Below are 22,468 nucleotides of genomic sequence, written 5' to 3' on the forward strand. Positions count from 1 at the left end.
AATATCGCCAATGCCAGTGGTTGCGTTGGCCCAACGACGTGGGCATAAAAATACAAAACACTCGCACCACTTGATTACCGCACTCCACTCATTGAGTACAAACTCAAGCGCTATGAGAAGGCACACAAATTGTGGTCGTGTGCTGGGGTGACAACAAGTCTTCAAATGAGTTCGTATGTGTATGTGTGTGTGTGTGCACTCCAATTGCTGACTGTGTGCGTTTTACTTGCTTTGAGTGTTTTATTAACGACTCGCAAACTGGTTTATGGCTTAGCTGAACGCTCACACACGTACACACGTACACACACACAAACACTGACGCCTGAAACCACGAATGAAGGGATGTTGCGCGAACGCCATCAGCGCCTCATCGCTCAGGTGTTGACATTTATTCTATAGCAACTGCTCTTTTTCGTTGTATATATGTGTTTGTGTGAGTGCCTGCGCACGACTGGCTTATGTGTGTGAGCAAGCTGGCAACTAGCCGGTTGTCAGTTCGTTTGTTTGCTTTGCTTGTATTTGCTTGTGCAAGCATAAAGCGTAGCGCATCTGTTTCCATAGCGGTTTTGGCTCCGCCCACATTGCTATTATAAACATTTATACACACACATACTCACAAGTATTTTGTATATTCTATGAAAATAAACTCAGATAAAGCACATTTATGTTTATACTAAAATGCATACACATTTATATTTATTTGGTTATATGTACATATGTATGCAAATATTTTTTCTACACCCTTTATATTGTTGATTGTGTTATTTAATGCATTCTTCATTTCATGTTCTTCATTGTCTATAGCTCTAGGGAGTTTAGCAATCGACATTATATTTCAATTAAATCTTATTTATGTGGTTAGATTTTCTTTATTCAATCGATTTTAAGCTCTTATTCTCAGTTTTATCAAAATAAGTAAACTATTATTACTACTTTTCTGGAAAGCCGCCATTTTGTCAAAAATCGAATACTTTCAGTTTTTTTTTTCTTTTTTGCTTTTTGGATTTGAGATAATTTTAAGCATAAAAGACTTCTTCAAAACCTAACACCGTTTTTGGAGATCCTCCAAAATCAAAAAAAAATCGATATATTATACTATATTGTAATAATATTCGGTAGTCGAAAAAGTAGATAAAATACGACGAAAAAGAACAAAGTCCAAGAGTGATGCATCTCAACAAATTGTCGGAAAGCCAGGATTGACACCTCGAAAGGTTGAGTGTGTGGTGGGATTGGAAAGGAATCATCCACTATGAGCTGCTCCAGCCTGGTCGAACGATTGATTCTACATTTTACAGTCAACAACTGATGAGATTGAAACAAGCAATCGAATAAAACGACCAGAACTGATCAACAGAAAGGGCTTCATCTTCCATCAGGACAACGTTAGACCACACACATCTTTGATGACTCGGCAAAAACTGAGAGAGCTTGGTTGGAAAGTTTTGATGCATCCACCATATAGCCCTGACCTTGCACCATTGGACTCTCATTGGTTTGGGTCAATGCAGAACTCCCTTAATGGAGTAAAGTTGGCTTCAAGACAATCCAATAATACGAAATATGAAATACGTAAAAACTTTTTCGACTACAAATATTTCTGAAATAACTGAAAGTTCCAAAATCATTAAGTATAAGGAACTAGGAAATATACCGAACTGATTTTAACCGTTTTAGTGTATCGCTTATAAACCGTTATTTTCGGTTTTAGAAAGCCACTTATAGATATTCCTGAATATGAATTAGAATACGAAAACACTAAAGCGGCTCGATTTGCAAAGAACCAAAATAACGAAAAAATCCCGTGTACGGGAAATGTTCTAAGTATCACTTTAAACAAAGTTACACTTTAACAAAGTTTAGTTAAAAAAGTATGGGTCAAAACCGATTTCGCACCAGCGTGAAGATACCCCAGTGAAATTTAATGCGTAAGTGCATTTTACTATTATACAGATCATTTGGAAGCCGCAAGATCGGACGGCTAAATCACATATCCCTCATACAACCGACTATTTTTATTTTGAAACTTCTTCTTAAAAATCGCTGACTCGCAACCGGTTTAGACCCATAGTGTCTTAGGCAAAGTTGTGCAGAATAATCTGTAGAATTTCAATTTTTCACAAAATGGCGGCTTCTCAAAAAAAGTAGAATTTCTATGAACAGTGGGGATTTTGTTCGGAGTAATCTATAGTACATATTCCTCATACACGATTTTATAGTAAAAAAAATCGAGCCGCTCTACTAAACACATAAACTTAAACTCATGATTAAAAACTAAAAAATTAATTACCAATTGAAAGTAATTACCAAATGAACCAATTGAATTTCATGGCAGATTGAATGATCAAAAGAAAACAGCTTTTATATTAATTAACTGTTAATTTTTATAGAGGTTTTTATTTTTTATAAAATATTTGCCTTAAATGGTGCCAGATGAATAAAGAAACATGAGTAATGTTGTAGCTGTACAGAGTGATCAAGTTCGTAATTGATTTTTATAAATAAAAAATACTAAATTTTTAAAGCCAGATTTTTTTAAATAGTAGTTTATACCCTTTGTTAGCAGCCATGGAGACTGCCAATAGATGTATGGCTGAAAAGTGTGCTCTAAAGCTCAGGAAAGCTGGGCATATGAAAGTGTGCGAACAAGGACACGCCGAGATTCTCTCCTTTCTTCAATTACATTGCTGAAAACTTGGATCACTGCAACTCAGAGGTCATTTGAGGCGGCTATTTCTATGCTCGTATACCAATGATTGAGTTGTGGATGGAGAGAAGTCGCTGTAGAAGAGGCACAGTGAGCTTTTTCAGGGATGGGTCGAAGTGTTTTTCAGGCAGGTGCAGGTGGCAATAGACGTTCAGGTAAGTGATCATTCAATCCGACAACAGAGGGGTAATACTTGCGATGAGCTCGCAAACTGTGTATCAGGGCCAGTCAAGGGGGATCTGTTCTCACTAGAGCAGTAAGATCAAGCTACTTGAACATCGAACTCGTTTGGGTACCTAGTCACAGCAGAATCGCTGGTAGTTCAACGCCGATGAGCTAGCCAGAGGGGCATGCTTGCCCCGATCACGTTGGAATGAGATCGAGTTGGATCTCCATTGGCGTCTTGCGATCTAACACTAGACCAATGGTAACCTCGTGCGCTTAACAGGCTCAGATCGACGACCAGTTCCTGTACATCTGCGAGATCCTTCTGACCTGGAGTAGAATATAAGATATCTACTGAATTACTTACCCTGAGTAAAGTTCATCTTTACGCAATTGCTGGAGTTCTTACCGGACCCTGTCCAATACTAATTCATGCGGCGATCTAGTTTTCATTAGTTTAGTGAAATACTGCTTAGGATCGACCTTTAAAACTGTTTAGCTACAAATTACTAAATTTTTCACTGTTAATATCAACCAAACACCATTTACATCGCAATTACATAAAATATAAAATTTCCATTAGAAATAGAAAACAAAAATTTAAATCAGTTCAAACTTAAGTTAAAGTGTTCCGTAATTTTGTTTTGAATATATCTATGTAAGCGCATTTGTTTAAGTATTGATTTTAGATTTCACGCAATTTTCCACAAATTTATTTAATAAACAACAGAAGCGCCACGTTGCAACAAGAACAGCTAGACATAATTATTTGTGGCAATCAGCAAAACAATTGCGGATGTCCGTTGTGTTCAATAATTGTTGTCGTTGTTGTTGTTGTTGTTAAAAATGTAACTCTAAACCACACAATATTAACAATAAAGCCACACACACCAAAGCACATTTGCATGTATTTAAGTATTTGTATTTGAAAACTAATAGCGAACTTTCACAAATTAACAACAAACTTTTTATTGTAAATGTGGCAGCTTAACAGTAACAAAACATTTATTGCTGCAATTCAAATGTTATTACAAAATTGCTAAAAAACATTGCTGCTTTTCTTTAGCATACAAATTTTATTTATGGCTTCATAAAATTATGTTGTTACTATGGAAATAATGAAATTACCAGATCGTTACAAAAAGTCGTTATTATGCATTATGGAATTTGCCAAAACACCCCCAAAATTTTTCGTATTTTGAACTATAAGCTCATATCTTAGTTAATTATTAACCTATCTTTAATTTAAGAGAAAGATCAGTAAAAATCATTTTGAAAATTTTTTTGGACTTATGAGAGTGAAAGTACGATTGGTTCCACAATCACTTTTTCAAAAACCATCGGGTTATCATCTGTGAAACAATTCTTTCAGACTACGATGATGTCGACCCGGAAACAGGCAATCTATCGGCCGAGTATCGTGCGACAGGTGAGCCGAAGCCGAAAAAACCACGTCAAAGCAAGTCAAAAATCGATGTTATGTTGACAATGTTCTTCGATTATCGAGTTGTGGTGCACACCGAATTCCTTCCAACCGGTCAAAGTATCAATAAGGAATACTATTTGAGTGTTATGCGTCCTAGGGCCGAAAACTCTGGGTGTTTGCGATAATGCACCACCGCATACTGCAACGATTCTTCGTGAGGTTTTCGACAAATTTTCAACCAATATCGTGCCGCARCTACCCTATTCGACGGACTTAGCTCCGTGTGGCTTCTGGTTATWCAGCAAGCTCTGTGTGAAACGTKTTGAGTCAATTGAAGRCWTTAAATGTCGCTCCGCGAATTGAAGGCGAATCGAATTTGATCAGATAATGTGCCGCACTTTTGATTTTTTTATCTTCCACAGCTATACACAGGTTGGTTAACTTACCATATCGTGACTTTAATTTCGAAATAATTGCGGTAATGACACGGCTTTATACCTTTGCGGCATTTTGCGACTGCAGTGAACTTATTTGTAGAATATCATAAAACTAGGACATCCTGCGTTAAGATAAAGGTTTTGTTTCAGGTATTTTTGAAAGAACTAGACAAATCAGCTTTTCGAAAGCGTAAGCCTTTCGATAAGAGTTTTAAAAATAAGGCAGAAGATTTGCTTTTAAACATTTTAATTCAACAGTTAGTGCGTTTTAATCTTCCTCATCTAAGTACTTCAGTTGATCCGCTTAAATGACAACGATTTAACATAAGACCGTCGAACCTTTCATCTGTTTTGGGTAATTAGAGCAGATTAGGCCTTAAACTAGTGCAAACATTTACAAAATATTTTTCTGCACTAAGGCTTTTGAAGGTGCTCAGATTAAGAGATTTAAACGAAGAATGGATTAGGTGAGAGCCTTATATAAAAGTATTAGTATGTATGTGAGAATAAGCGAGAATAAATTATAGACATATGTTTTAGAAATTTTTAAAAACACAGAGTTAAGAGAAATTTYGTAAACTAAGAGTATATATAGAAAAGATTAATATATAGACGTGTTCGAGAAAATAAAAACGAAGACAAACAGACGTTGTTTTCCATTATCCACATTGATATCTCGGAGCTTGGCTCTACAAATCGTCATTATAAGAAAATTCTCACACCAATTAGGAAAACTCAAAATTATGGAAATGTCAAGAGACCATTGTTTTCGTAATGAACTRAACCATTTTTTAAACTCTATAAAGTACATAAGAAAAATAACTCAAAATTCAAGTTTTCCTCGAAATTTCGACCAAAAAATGTCAACTGACCATTGTTTGCTAATTAAGAAAATATACGCGTTTAACCCTTTCCCTGAGCGCTACCCCCAAGAAAAGGCATTTCCACTTCCGTTGTTACTAATTTGTCGAAGAGTGGCACATATTGTCTGTGACCTTTGACTTGTCAAGTATTTAACGAGTGAAAATTGATAAACGTCTTCAAGAGGTTAGGCGCTGATGGGGTGGAAAGGCACATATACACGTCTTCGCAAAATGTAGCAAATGCTATGCTGAATAAGTACGCTTGCCCCTGGCGCAGAGAAAAAAAGACAAAAAAATCAGTCACATTTTGAGGAAAAATTTTCCGATAAACGCAGGAAATGCATTTTCAACGAGGAAACGCATTTGACACTTTTCGGTCTTCCAAGAGACGACGGTTTTTTTTTTTTGCACGCGAGAAATATGTTGAGAAATGTGTCTTGTAAAGGGGAAATAATTTACCAATTTCTGCCAGCAAATGGCAGCAGCGAAGCAATTTTCGGTTTGCAATTTGAAAGGTTTCTATGGTTGTTGTCGGTAGCGTCGGGTAAAAGTATCGAATTGCACGCGCAAAAGAAAGCAGGTAAAAGTGAAGGCACATTGTGGTGGCCGGTAGCATGAGCAACTACGCCGGCGCACAGCGCACAGCGCTTCTGCTGTGTGGTGCAATGAGGTACGAAAATTGGCAGAAAATTGAGAAAAATTGCTCATTTCGGAGTTTTACATGCGGTAAGCAGTTTTATTGCTGCCACAAATATAAATACAAGTAGGTATGGTGCGATGGAAGTAGCAGTGCATTTTTTTGGTTTTTAGTTTTTGTAATCTGATATTTTTTTATAACTGAAAAACTGCACCCAAGGCGTGTTGAATTTATGAAAAACTCAATATATATACATATATACGAGTATATATATGTATATCTAAGTTAGACTACTGAGTTGATAAACGTGATATTCTAATCGCTTTCGCGGGAACAGGGTTAGAGAATATGTTTGAAATAGTTATGTAGTGCAAATCTTATAGTGTTAAGTAAGCTTTTGCAGCGGAACCATTTGCTTGTTGATTCCCTGACGTCAATTTTCGCAATTTGGACGAATTTACTTGAATTGGTATTTTCAGATGAATTTAATGGTTATATCCACTTCCTACTTAGAAAAAATGYGTTTGTTTCTGAACTGTTTTTGAAAACGCACTTTCTCATAACAAATTTTGATTCTCTTGATCCCGTAGCTTATCTGCAGGAGTGCCTTTAAAAAAGCGTAACKCCGGTAAGGAATGTTTTACGGCTTCAAATAAGAAATCCAAAACTCAAAAACAAAAAAGAAATATATGAATACTCGCAATGACCACACCTTATTCAAAATTTTGAATTTTTGACAAAATGGTCATTTTGTAAAAATGGTCCAAAGCAATCGTCTTTTGTACAGTTTTATGTGCTATAAAATATCTAAATTATTATCAAAAATCTTATTTCTCAACTCATCACCAGAAAAATATATCTAAGAAGGTTGCGGTTTCAAGCCGATCAGTCTACCCATTTCGGAGAAATTTATCTCTGTAACCGAATCCTAGACCTATAAAACAGTGCTTTAAAATATTCGCGWAGGCATCAGAGAAATAGCAAAGCATCCCAATACCTCTAACGCATCGCCAAAAAATTTTTTTTATGTGAAAAAGAGGTCGCATATAAGATAATTGATACCGTAACTGAGGAAACTACAATTCATCAGACACGTCATTATTGGCGACGAGACGTGAGTTTATATACATATAAGTATGTCCAAGAATCTGAACAAAAATGACAAGAAAACAGAAAAACCTAAATTCATTGAAAGCATTGAAAGCCATTCCAGCCGGGTTTTTAACAAATGTTGCCGTGCTATGTTGACTCCGGAACAAATTTTGAAAAGGATAATAAGGATTTGTATTAAAATAATTGGATGGCTATATACATGAATACCTCCTCCACTGAATCATAACGTGGGGTCCCCAGATGTTTGCAACGTAGTCTTGCCAATGCGGAACAAGTGCACAACAGATGCTCCTTTGTTTCCCTGGTGCCGTCCTCTAACAATATAAAGCTTAATTAAACCCAAAGTTTTTTTTATAACTAACTAATATATTATTCGTTGGTCTTTTTCACAAAAAAAAAAAAAGGTTAACTTCTGCTGTACCGAAGCTAATATACCCTTCACAGGTGCATTTTTTTTTTTTTTTTTTTTTTTTTTTTTTTTTTTTTTTTTTTTTTTTTTTTTTTTTTTTTTTTTTGATAAGATAACTTGACGAAATTTGTGGATTATTGTGTAAGATAGCGATATAGGTTCCGCCGATATTATGCAGATCGAACTACTAGTGGATATAGCTGTCATACAAAACCAAGTTTTTGTATGTAAATCCTGTTAATTTGTGAAGGATATTTTTTGTGTTAATTGCTACACAGTATTACTACATATAAAAATAAACAGCTCTAATTCCAATTTCAGCATACATATATATATGAAGAATAAAACTGTATATTTCAAAAAATTGTTTGTTTTTGTTAAACTTGACCTTCAATGTGACGTGCTTCGCCTTCGCTGCTCGAAATTTTCTTTGTGCATTACATTTTGAATGGTAAAAAGTGTACGAAAGCTCACTGTTAATATGTATGTACCTGCCTACAATTTACAAATATAATACATTTCAAGGAAAGAAAACAGCAAAATGAAATWAATTGAAAATATAAACCTTTTTATGGCAACCAATAGAATTGACCCTTTGAAATTGCTCCACAACAAATTAAATTAAAAAAGAAATTAACTCTTTTTACGCAAAAGTCGCCATACTCATTAGCATTTGCATTGGCAACGCTCTTCGCAAGCGAAATGTACAGCGCACATTGTGCGCCTATTCTGCGCTTTTTACAGTTACTAGCCGCAAATTAAATTTGCCCGCCGTTAACATGGAGTCAACTTTTTTCATTGTAAGTATGTAAGTATATGCATGTGTCTGGTCGTCGCAAAAAGCGGGTGCGCCACCAAATGCCCGCCACTGTGAGTTGCATATTTCATGCACAAGCGAATCTGCTTTTTACCTTGCMGCTTTTTGTTGCTATTTTTCTGTTTTACTATTGCATTTACCTTTTTCGTTTTAAGCGAGGCGCAATTTCATCAGCCGTGCCACCACATTCGTTGAGGGTCAAATGGGCGTAAAGCTGGCCAAGTGCGGTCGTTTGACCCGGTTATTCTATTTGTTTTGCATGCTTTAATATGAAGTAATGATTTTTGCTCGCGAATTTTGCACGTAAATTTTTGGTGTGGCGGCACTTGCTTCTGGAAGAGCAANTTTTTTTTTTTTTTTTTTTTTTTTTTTTGTGATGATATTTAGCCAACGTTGCCCATATATGAACTTGGTTTTGATGGGTCGGTTTGTATGGCCGACCTTAACAATTCTTTTGAAGATTAAAGCGAATCTTGGGCAATAACCAATGCTAAATTTCAAGAAATGTTTCTTTTGATTTTCAATTTGTATGGCAGGTTTTGTTATCCGATCTGCAAAATTTCTTCAACTATTGTAGCGTTGCCTTAGAGAATAAACACCTCAAATTTGCAGAATATATCTCGTTAACTGAGATTTCAGAGATTACATTGTTGTCTTAGAAAATAATCTATACCAAATTTCTTCACGATACCACGTCAAATGTGAAAGTTTTCCATACAGGTCATTTGTTCCGATCGCTCGGTTTGTATAGCAGCTATATGCTATAGTAAGCCGATCTGAATAATTTCTTCCGATATTACATTATTTTTAGGAAAAATAACTCTTACCAAATTTCGTGAAGATAWATCGTCAAATGAGGAAGTTTCTCATGCAAGCATTTGATTCCGATCATTCAGTTTGTATGGCAGCTATATGTTATAGTTAACCGATCTGAATAATTTCTTCCGAWATTACATTATTTTTAGGAAAAATAACTCTTATCAAATTTCGTGAAGATATATCGTCAAATGAGGAAGTTTGTCATGCAAGCATTTGATTTCGATCATTCAGTTTGTATGGCAGCTATATGTTATAGTTAACCGATCTGAACAATTTCCTCGGAGATTATATTGTTGCCATAGAAAATAACTTGTGCCAACTTTAGTGAAGATACATTGTCAAATGTGAAAGTTTTCCGTACAAGAACTTGATTCCGATCGTTCAGTTCATATGGCAGCTATATGTTATAGTGTTCCGATATCGGCAGTTCCGACAAATGAGTAGCTTCTTGAAGAGAAAACGGTGTTTGCAAAATTTCAAAACGATATCTTAAAAACTGAGGGACTAGTTCTTATATATACAGACAGACGGACAGACGGACAGACGGACATGGCTAAATCGAATCAGCTCAACATACTGATAATTTATATATATACTTTATAGGGTCTCCGACGCTTTCTTCTGGGTGTTACAAACTTCGTGACAAAATTAATATACCCTGTTCAGGGTATAAAAATGTAGGTAACTTCCTCSTCTAAATATTTCAACATAGTCCACATTATGTAGAATTATTGTATATTATTGTAAGCAATAATTTTTCTAACTCTTAATGACACTTTTCTAATGCTTATTAATCGATTGTTTTCAGCGAAAAAAGCACAAGTAATTGCAAACTGAGTTGTCAAAAGTGACAAAGTAATTTCTTCGAATGGCGAAACAATTTTATTTTGAAAGCTGTGACCTTGTCTGCGTGCGTTGGCGAGTCTAAAAATGTCATTAAATAATAAACTTATGACAAACACCTAATATTTTAACAACAATTTGTTAAGCAGACTAAGCTAGCTGTGAGTAGTAACTTAAAATAGACGCTTTAGGAGCAGCCGAGAAAACATGTCGTACACGCACTCGTGGCAGGCGAAACGAGTTAGCAGAAAATGTCAACAAAAGTGCACAACAGCGTTGACAACACAGCTGTCACATCAAAGCCATGTCAAGACGCATGTTAATTGGTGTGTCTGTWACACTAATTCTCATGAATCGACAGTCAACGCTGATTTACCAACTGTGTGTTGCTTATCTACGCACTCCGTACTGTAAATACTCGCTTTTGTAAAAAAAAAATTACGAAAATAAATTGAAAACATTTTTTATTTCAATTTTATTTACAAGTAAAGGATGCACACTCCAAATGAACTTGTCATAATTTTTTGACAGCTCCTCAACGAATAGTTGAGAAAACTGAAGTACTCTCCAGCAGTTGTGGAGTTTTCAATTTACTTCTTCTTCTTCATTATTTTGCAGAGATACTCATTATATTTATGCGTTTAATGCAGTTTCTTCTGAAAATATTGAACGATATTCTTGTGAGGTGAAACATTTTGTACACTTTCAAATTTTGACAGCTGTAATGACATCTGCACCCGTTAGGCAAAGGAGGCTTGTCACAGTTCGACTGACGTCCATATGTAGTTACTGGCGGCGGAGCAAATAGTTCTGTATCTGAAGACCATTTGAGTTGCGGTGAAAATTACTTTGAATGTTTAATTTTGAAGGAGAATCAGTTGATTGTGAGAGTGAGTAAAGTGATCAATGGTATATTGTCTCCTATGCCGTAGCAACCTCTTGACTTTTGTGTTGCTGAAGTTGATCTAAAAACAAACCGTAACTAAGCGGCACGTCTATTGTTAGTACCGAACTTTTGTGGGGTTGTGAAAATATTTTGTGAWTTCTTTAAGCAAATCAAGCGCTTCATGCTACTTCATTTCCGTTATAAGCAGTCGAGCTGACATACGACATTCTGTGTCGAAGTGTCAATCAAAAGTTTCTGTAGTGATCTTCCTGAGATTTAGGGGAATGCTGATGGTGGCAGCAAGTTGAAAGATCAATAGAGACGAAGAGTGACAGCAAACCGAAGAAACACCTGACCCGAAACTACAGAAATTGGTTTTTCGTTTAAATAAATGTTTTTTAAAATTTGTTTTTGAATGAAGTGTGTTCAATTTCGAAACGAAAATTGCTGTTCAATTTTGTAAATTAAAGAAATGACCAACATTTAAAAACTGGATATACTAGAGAATTTCCGAAAAAACAAGCTGAAAATGCAAGAAAGCGCTAGGGAATGAGCAATGTGAGCTAATCTCTTTTCTAACTCACAAATACATTTCAATTTTAACGCAGAATCTTTTATCAAGACAACAGAACAGACTCTAACTATCTCACCACAATTCCTTTTCCGCTCATCAAAGCTTACCTGACATCACACTACTAAGGCTGCGAAAACTTTCTGTTAACTATCAGAAAAGTCATTTGCAAAGCTGTAGATCAGAAATACACAATATTTCTATTGGCACCCGTTAGAAGAGACTGTAGAAACATGATCGGAATACTAACTGGTTACTGGCTGGTGACGGCACACACCCGCACAATGGAGCTGACAGATCGAGAAATGTTTAGAACAGGGCACCARGGAAATAATGAAACATCTCTTGTGCACTTGTACCGCGTTGCCAATACACTGATGATGATATGATAGTGAGTCCGCAGGGTCTGTTAAAATTCACATCAAGCGCAGGCATCCTAAAGAATGACTACGTTTCTTGGATCTAGGCACTAAACTTCTTCTGGTATCGCAAAGAACCAAAACTGATCTATGCGTGGTTTATTGGCCTACCAGTTTAACCTAACTTAACCTATCAGATTGGGTGTCGGTCTTGGCCGCACCGAAAAGTCTTCGCCAGAGGTCTCTGCATTGCGCACAACGGCGCCAGTTGGAATTTTCAATTTTAACAAGGTCTACAAAGAGTTGATCCCTCGATCTGAGTTCGGATTGGCTTTTTCTTCATCGTGGATGATTTTCTTGCATTCGAGCAATCTGACCAAGTCAGCGCAGCCGCTCTATCTGCACTACGCCATCAATCCATCAAATCCGGTACTTCACCCAGGGAGTAGGAAGCCAAATACACTTCGAAGAACTTATATCTCAAATGCTTCCAAATAATTATCCACTCTCAGTCTTCACCCATGCTTTCGTGCCACACAGCAGGTCGGTTATTATGAGTGGTTTTTAGAGCATTAGTTTGAAAGAGAGAAAGGTGGATTCTTCGATTGCTTTCGCGACTTACGTCTTACTGGTAATTATCCTGGATCCTAAAAAGTCTTTAACGAACCAAGGAAGTCTTTAACTACCAACAGGCTATAATTGTTGTTTAATTAGATCCATTTTATATTTGCTATTGATCCCGAATCTCAGACTAGTCGTCCAGCGATATTCTAGTGATTATATAAGTCCAGTTTGAAAGAAGGTATTTAATTATGGTGATGGATCAAACGCCAGTTGTTCTCACTGCTTGATAAAAACTCGTTAAAGTCCAAAACTACTAATTTTAGAGTACACAGGCTTTCAAGAACTGTTTAATAAAACTTTTCAGCAGTAAAGGGAGAGAACAGACTCTCTTTTCTAAAAACAAACTTAAATCTTATTACGAAAGCATATTACCAACCGCCACTTTCCACAAAGTAGCATCATAAGTGTGCGACTATGCTGAAATTTGCCATTCTGCAACTTCATCAAAAAAATCTCAAGTTGAGGCAAGCATTTTGTTGCAGCATTAAAAGGGATAACAAATAGCGGCTGATCGCGCCCACCCAACAACAATCAACAACAATTAAAGCACCATCATTGAAGTTTGAGAACAATGCGCAAACGAACGGCTGAAGAGCAAACCATGCGGCATATTGAACACGAAGTGTGACCACAACAACAACAAGAACAAGGCGATCACTGGCCATTTTTAAYTCAAGCAATAACAACAAACACAATAACAGTGGCAAAAACAAATAACAATAACACTTGAGAAACGCTTACTTTCTGCACAAACTGAGCAACAACAATAGCAAATTGCGTTGCAAATTCGCACTCGGGAGGTCCATGCCGATCAACGAATGATCACGGTTCGTAAATCCCGCATGCGCTGCACGCCACTACTTGCAGTTTACAAACTCAACAACTGTTGGCATAACTTGGGGGGGAGGAGTAAAGTAAAGTTGGCGTGCCTGGGGCGGGTGAACGTGGCGAGTGTGGAGCGATTGCGCGCGCACGATCAGCACGTTCGCCGCCAGCATGCCAGCCGGCAGTGCGGCCACAATGTGCCACCACGACACAAATCTGCAAGAAATTTGCTAAGATCAGCAGCAAGCGGTGTACTTCAAACTACAACAACAAATTTGTTGTTGTGTGCTTACAATATATGTATTCATTTGCATAGATGTTGCACTGCAGAATGCTGCAAAGCTCGTTTATGTAGTGGAAGTGCAAGCGCACAAATTTTAGCGCTAGCTATCAACAGCAACACATATAATATTTTGCCATCGCTTGTCTTTGTCGCCGATCTAAAATGTTGAGCAATAAGAGATTTGTAGTTGACGATACTTTGACTCATGATCGTGCCAATGCGATTAAAGTGAATTTAATGCTCGGGTTCATAGAAGCAGAAGGCGCACAATGTACTCTCTTATAATATTTGATATATTTTTTTTTGCGATTTTGTGTTTTTTTTTTTTTTAATTGATATCGAATTAAAATGATTTAAAGTGCTTGCATAGTAAGTCATTTAGTTTTTAATGCGTTAAACAATATTGAATAGAGCTTATGTTCCTATTTGGAAGATGTTATTTGCAGTATCATTTTTTATCACCTTGTAACTGCTAACTCCTGTTTCTGCGAATACTTGGTTGCCGGAAGCACATACGCCTTTCTGACAGTCATTTAGGGAACCAACTTTTTTTTGAGATTTTCTCGTTGGGGACTAATACTCATGGCCCACAAAAAATAAGATATAGGGGCGGGTTTGTGTCCAAAAACAGACTTAAGTAAGTTATTCCATATCAGGTCGTATTGAGACTATACATGCATATATTTTTTTATATTTAAAGGTTTCTGAAGTAAAATTGGTGGGTATGAAAAATTACTTTAGATTGGTCCATTTCACAATTTTTTATAATAACAAGAAAACATAAAAATACTTTGTGTCCGTTGGACTTACCCAACTAAGAACCCACAAAATCAAATTGTTTTTAGAGGCATACTTTCCGGCGGTTAAGGCCGCATTAAGCCGAAATTTAAATATATGCGCAACTGTCAAGGTGTCAATATTCTTTTTATTGGCGTAAGAGCTAAGCATATAGGAGGAACGACTGGAGCGCTGTAGTAAACTCGAATATAATGGCGTAAGCGGTGTCTGTGCCAAATAAATAAGAAGAAGAAGAGCTGAGTTGTTTTAGTCATATCTGTCCTTCAGTCTGTCTGTATATACGCGAAATATTCATTCAGTTTTTGAGACACCAACCCGCAATTTCGCGCACATTGCTCATTGATCAAGCTTATTCTCAGACAGAAGCTATTCTATTGTGGTAATCACCTATATCAGACTCATAAACGGTATAACTGTCATACAAACTAACCGTTAAAAATCAAGTTCCTTTTTTTTATCAAAAATGTCCAGTCAGCAAAAAAAAATAAAAAAAAAATTTAGTGCTCTTTTGATTTTTTGCCTAACTTCTATGTTGGATGTGCTCAATTCGAAAATAACTTTATTTTGTCTAAGAAAGATGTTTTCTGACAATTCAGGTATCTATGTTGAACAAGTTATCATGTTAAAATAAAAATTAAAGGCTGAATTGCATTACCAAACTTATTGCTTTATCCAAATACATTCATTACTAAGTACTATGTACACACATTTCTTTTTCTCAGTGAGACCCTTTTGGTGTATTTTCGCTTGTAGGAAGCATCTAAAAAGTCTCTCTGAAGCGTCCAACAATAGTCTGCCACCAATGAGTCATTCCATCTTCCTTGGTATCTTCTTTCCATTTCCCTAATATCTTTATGAAATCAGTATCCTTTTTTTCGCATACATTTCCTAAGTTTTCTGGAAAGTAGTCAAAGTGTGAATGAAGAAAATGCACTTTTAGACTTAATAGGCAACTTTAAGCTTGAAATGAATTTAACATTTCTTTGACTATTTATTTGTGGTTACGTTCTCTGTTATTCTCTAAAAATTTCTTTATGACCTAGTATTTACAGGCAAACCAGACGCCTATTTAGGGATCCGCCGAGGTTGTGATGAATTGTCAATCAGTCATAAGCCATCGAATATCTGGACCTCCGAGAGGCCTTCGATACTAAGAATTTGAAACGACATCCATCTCTTGGAATTGACTTTATAAATTGATTTACCAATTCCAGTTATATTTGATGCGGTAATAGAAGATATTTATGAGCAGACTCCAAAGCTTATTCCGCTACTTTAAGCTCCCATGGATGCCAAACCTTCTAAACCAGTGATTTGCTTTGCGTCTACCATTCCAAAGACTAAATAGCAATTGAATTTGGTAAATAGGGATCGTTTTCCAAGCAACATGTCCAATAATAATAATAACCACAGACTCGATAACCGTGGTTTTTATATTTAAATTTGCAAAAAAACAGTTCCAAGTTCTTATAAGACCTTCTTGAGATTTGTGCGGAAGGTCGCAGGAAAAGGAAAATTAGAACCCGTTATTGTGAAACAAAACTTCTCATTCATAACTGAGGTTGTTGTTGTAAACCTAATCCCCGTTAGGATRGTAAGGATTAGAAAAGTTGTTATCGACGACGTTTCGACGGGTCACACAAAAGCGAGAAGGGTGTGAGATGAGTAGGGTTAGAAGGGAATGCAGAGATGTGGCCAGTGTCGCTATGCGGAGGCTCGTTGGGAGACATCAAAAGGCATGTTGCTATAATTCGGCTAGCGACTTGAGGATTTTGTTGCGGCTATGAACTTTGGCGATAATCACGGTCGTATGAGGAGTGTAGGAACCATCGACTACAATATTAAGATCAAATCTGGATTCCATCRTACAGTTTGTGAATATGGCCGCTGTGGGTTTAGTAGGGGAGAGCTTTAAGTTCCATATAGCGAGGAAGCGAGAAAAACGTCGGAGAGATAGCCTTTTRCTTTGGAACACATGCTATCGACTCCATTGCCCGACGTCATTGTCGTACAAACATTAGCATACGAGGTGGCTGTGGGAGCTTCGAAATATAGAAGTTAAACATTAACGGGGAGAATACCATCCTGCGGAACCCTTTCACTAATTCTTCCCAGTTTTGAGTTTATRCCTCGAAGTAGTACAGATGACTGACTGTAGTTCATAGTCCACCTCTTCACTCATGGAGCGAGCGTAAATTTTTCGATGTCCTCAAATAGCGTTTTWTAATTGACTGTGTCAAAGGCTTTTGACAAGYCCAAGGCTACAGGATCGTCCTCTCGCAGGKTGGTTTTTAGTTAAGGTCATGAACTACATATATGGAAGTTTATGACGCTAAGAACGGTGGTGGAACTGTGCACTTTTCAGAGGCCAGAGAAGCTGGTCATTTGCTAGCCCCAGTTAGTGTGTGAAGGTCRAGAGTAGTCTTCACTATTGGAGAGATAATAGTTATCGGACGATAGGACTCCTCTTTGTTGGTGGGTTTCCCAGGTTTCTCTTCCAAGATATAGCTGTTCATAACTATTCCTAGACGTACACTATTTTCAATYTTGACTGATATATATGAGATTGGTGTTCTGTAAATGGAAACCTGATATAACCTATAAAACAACCGTTACATACATAAGTGTACCGTTAAATTTATYTTTGGGGAAAATTCCGCATAAATCAATACGAAAATCGCAACAAAAACACATAAATGGGTTTCTAAAGCTACGCRATGTAAGTATAACACATGAACCAGCCTGATACTGGCAACTTCACTCACTTTCAATTAATTTCTAACGTGAACCACCCCAATACTTTCCCACTTTCATCCGCACGCTGCTCAACTCTTTTAGCATAACATTTTAATTACCTTTGCAGCGCACGCATTGTGTTTTAGTATTTATGTACGTGTGTTAAAACATCAGCTGCGGCATCATGTTGCAACATTTCTAATCAATAATATTTTCACGAAACACCTATACATACATATATAATATATTGATACTGATGTATAGACTTTCAGGTTCAATGTCCAATGTCCATGCAGTTAATTTATTTCACTGCTATATGGCTTAACACACACACATACATACCTCCTTACGAACATACATATCTATACTATATACATGTATATGTAAGTATATACTGCCTTTTGTAAAAGTTTGTAAATCGATACTATTTTGGCAAAGAGCAGATGGCCTTGCCACACAAACGGATTACAACACACCGGCGCATATGGCTAGGGCTGTGAGTAAGTAAATGTATTATATAATTACCTCCTAGTATAAATCAAGCGAAAAGCGAAGCAAATCAGACGAAAGTGAACTGCTAACAAACTAAAATTATTGCGGTATTTCAAAATAAAATCATATAGGAGGAAAATTGAGGAAAACGTCTTTTTTTTTTTTTGTTTTTGCTGTAGGTTAAACTCCTTCAGAACAAAAATTGAAAAAGAAAGAAAACCCGTTAACCACGCATAAAATGTCATAAACGGATTCTGATCGATCAGTTTGACTGACAGCTATATAATAGTGGTCCGAAACTTGTGAAGTTTACGAAGACGATGCTGTATCAGTTCGTGTAGCACAACAATGGTTCGTGAAAGATGCACCTCGCTCTGGTCGACCTATCGTTGAAAAAGTCGATGAAATTACGGAAAGGTTGACCAGGACCGTCACATAAGCAGCCATGACATCGCTAAGAAACTTAACATTTATCATCAAACGGTTTTAAAMCATTTAAAAGAGGCTGACTGCAAAAAGAAGCTCGATGTTTGCGTACCACATGAATTGTCTGTGAAAAATTTAATGTACGCCTCGAAAGGTTATGCTGAGTATTTGATGGAATTAAAAAAGAATCATCCACTATGAGCTGTTCCAACCTGGTCGAACTGTCAAAAAGTGATGAGATTGAAACAAGCAATCGAAAACACCAGCCAGAACTGAACAACAAAGGGCTTCATCTTTCATCAGGACAACGCTAGACCACACACATCTTTGCTGACCCGCCAAAAACTGTGAGAGCTTGGCTGAGAAGTTTTGATGCATCCTTCATATAGCCCTGACCCCTTGCACCATTAGACTACCATTTGYTTTAGTCAATGCAAAACTTGAGTAAAATTGGCTTCAAGAGGAGCCTGTAAAAATTACTTGTCGTCGTTTTTCGCCGAGAAACCAGAAAAGCTGTACACTGATGGAATAACGTCTTTAACGTAAAAATGACAAAAAGTGCCAAATATAAGTTGTTAAGGGTATAAAARATCATAAAACGTAGATTTGTGGAAAAAATTCGTTGCTCTTTGCTACTCCATAATAAACGCTTTAGAGACAAAAAATGGGAAAAAAAATTTTATAAGCGCGTATAATTGGAAATTGTAATCGATATGGCCAGCAAATATTTATTGAAATGCACGTGTATTGATCTCGCAGGTATAACCATAAAAAAGCGCGACTCGTGAAAACCAAATAACCCTGAAAAAGTCTATGTTTTTCTCCTGTCCTACCCTTCGGCTTACTCTAAGGTATTTATTGTGCTATTTTTTTTCTTTTTGTGCTCTTTTTTCCATTTTTCTTGTATTTGTGTATATTTCAAACAATTGTCATATTTAATTGTCGACACCAGCACTATGCGTCTGTTCTAAATTCTGCACTATGCTGGTGGTTACAACCAATAAATACAATAAGATTGCCCTAACAACAATCAAAACTTGTATATGTGTATGTGGAAATGCGTGTTTGCAACGCAAAACGAGCAACCAACAAAATGTTTTCAACTGGTTCATTTGTAATTGATATGCTAGAGTTGGTATTGAGTTGCCATYGGTGTCTGTAAATATTGTATACCCGCAACATGTACTTATATGTACATATGTATTCATATAGTACAATTGCGTGAAGAGAAGCTTCTGTACATAACACATATATTACACTTCAAGCGCATAAATCCACGTATATATTATATTAATATATGTAGTTCTATATCTTTCACTATCAGTCGTTTGTGCAGTTGCTCGCTCCACTGGCTCAATGGCAGCTTTTCATTGCTTTGGTTGGCTGCCTCATTGTCTTGCTTGATTGATTTCGAAATGAGGATGCAATTGAAAATCAGCTAAAGTACATATAGATAAATATATATGTACTTAAATATACAAATACCATATAAGTATGTACACATACATATGAATTTAATATTATTCTGTATACACGATTTATGCCTACTGAGCTGACAGCTTTTACCTTTGCCTCTGGAAACTAGTTCAATGAATTGCGCTGTGATATTAAATTTAATCGGATTGTAKTCAAACTGCGTAGTTTCACAAGGACAGTATACTTTAAGTATAAATAATAATGTTTTATTATTTATGGCTGTATGTAAATATAGTTCTAGTGTACCCACACCTTTGTGCTGTTTTTACAGATCTTAAAATTTCAGACATGTTTGCTGGTGCTTAATGCGAGCAAAATACCAAATATGAGAAATTTCGACTCATTTTATGCTCTTAGTGAATTATAGAACAACAATTTTTGGAGCTGCGTAATCTMGAAAACCTTTTTCGAGGGAGCACATTGCTTAAGTGGCTTTATTAGTCAGTCATCGTGTTTTGCAAAYAGTGGCAAAATAACGAAGTTGGTCCAGCGCTAAAATGAATAGACTCGTTCATCTCAGCAGAATGATTTATTTTCTTTTTAACACTACTCATTTCGAACCAAGCAATTGAATACTATATCTTCTTCTATCTCCATAAACTCTAAATTAAACAATATTCTATAACTTCTGATTAATTTCCAGACGTAGCTTCAGCTTTAGCTATTTTCTGATAGTACTTGATCATCACAGAAAGATATGACAGAATATCAATTAAATCCTGTCATTGCCCTGGACAAAAAGAATAAAATATGTTTAAACTATTCGGTATATTTACAAAAATTAAAAAAATCAGTAGCTGCTGAGTCTATATTATCAAAATAATCCATAATTTAGGCCACTGAGGGTAAGTAGGGAGATTAGTACTCAGAATTGCTGTCTAGTGACGCACCTAGGTCTCTAGAAAGCCCCCTATGATACCACCGAGAATACAGTCCCCTCACTTTTTTTGTAACTTAGGGAACTATTCTATCGAAAATATTTTTATTCTCTGAAAACGGCATTTTAACCTTGCTACGAAGTTCGGAACTCAACGAAACGTTGGATAACCCCTTAGTAAGTATGGTGGATGACTCACGACGCACAGGAGCATTTAAAATGTAAAGCAAAAAAGGCTAAAATCTCCTCATTATGTTTTCTCTGAACCACTGTGCGCTTCTGGTGAACTTCATCAGTACGCACAATTTTATCTGTGCAACTTCAGAAACGTCGTCAAGAAACCCTCGACCTATAGTTGCGACAAGGCTTGGTGCTCCAGCTAGAGTCCTAAAGAGCCCCTTTTGAATTTTATTTGTTGTTGTTGTTGTAGTGACAGAAATCTGCCGAGTTGACAGTCCTTGGCCGAACAAAAATCCGGGTCCGTTCCGCTTACATAGACACGACTGTTGTGGGAACGGAATTTTATGTGTCAGCAGATGTCAAGAGTGGACTCCTCCGAAACTCAGCTTTATTAATAAATGTTTGCCAAATAAATATCTACAAATAGTCAGAAGTAGAAGATAGTGCTTGCTCTGGCTAGTCCATCTGCTAGTTATTAGGGATATCACTAATTGCTGTGATCCCCGCTTAGAGACGACTCTGGTAGACGAAAAATGATGTTGGTGTATAACTTTGCTGAAAATGGACCACACCCTTTTCAATTATCAGATTTGGGCTCATCCGTATAGATGTTTATCCCTGCGTACTTATTCTCTTCGCCCCTGGAAGAAAAGGCATGATTAAGAACCGAATTTAAGTTCAATTCWATGGGATTTMSAAAATYCGAGCTGTAGGGTAAAAACAGTMACTTAGTATCATAGAATGCTTCTTATTATACCCGAATGTTAAGGAGGTTTCCTTTAGTCTAAGGGCTGACTTCGCTGCCAGTTGCTTACAGAACAAATCTGTAGGCGGTAAATATAAAATGACTTTTAATGTCCGACTTGTGGCTGTTCTAAGAACTCCGCTAACGCATACACTAGCTGCTCTTTGTGGACTTTTCATACGATTTACCGCGTATTTCCGTCCAATAATAGGACTTACAACTGCTGTTTAGAACCAATGAGCTACCCGAGAAATAAATGCTGTAGCTATTTTCTTTACCTTAGCGTCTAAATTCCATGACAGCTTCAGTCGGTGCTACCCAAGCTAACCCATGAGTGTAAGATATGCATTTTTATTTGATTTTTAGATTTTCAGCAGCAACGAATCGAGCTAAAGAACAAATATTTTTAGAATTATGATTTGACCGCACGCAATCCCCTAATTAAAGATGTCAAGAGCTCTTCAGGAGCCTTACTTAAAGATTAGAAGGCTCAGCACTAATGAGTTAACAATACTTGTCAATATTTTTCTTCATAAATCAACAAAATCTAGGGCATAGACAAGGTCAACGTTTAATACCTTCTCAGGAGACAGTATGAACCACGACCTTTGAAGTCAAAGTTCAAATATATTTGCTAATTGAACAATAGATTAAGAGGGTTGACAAATTATTATCGACAGGAAAAAACTGAAAGAAAAATGGGGAAGATTGTGAGAAATATATGTTTTACCTGTGGTTTTTTCGAGGAAAAGTATATGAAAAGGGTTGAAATGCTAGAGTATAACTTCAAGAATTTAATGAATTATAAAATTTGTAAAATAAATTGAGCGAAAAATAACTCACACTAAATTCCTTCTTATTACGAATACAATGTCAGCATACTTTAAAACCAACTTTTTAATATCCCCAGAAGGGCTCAGCTTGTTTCCAATTAATTTTTCCACTCAAAATCCG

At 36.5% G+C, this 22,468-nt stretch overlaps 1 protein-coding gene across 1 annotated transcript in view; it reads right to left on the minus strand.

The window, feature by feature from the left end:
* The window catches only part of LOC108967922 (developmental protein eyes absent), a 70,184-nt gene that overhangs the window by 22,937 nt on the left and 24,779 nt on the right, over positions 1-22,468 (minus strand). The window lies entirely within an intron of this gene.

The sequence above is a fragment of the Bactrocera latifrons genome, unplaced genomic scaffold (genome assembly GCF_001853355.1).
Source record: "Bactrocera latifrons isolate USDA-ARS-PBARC rearing strain unplaced genomic scaffold, ASM185335v1 scaffold_2, whole genome shotgun sequence".
NCBI classification, from domain to species: domain Eukaryota; kingdom Metazoa; phylum Arthropoda; class Insecta; order Diptera; family Tephritidae; genus Bactrocera; species Bactrocera latifrons.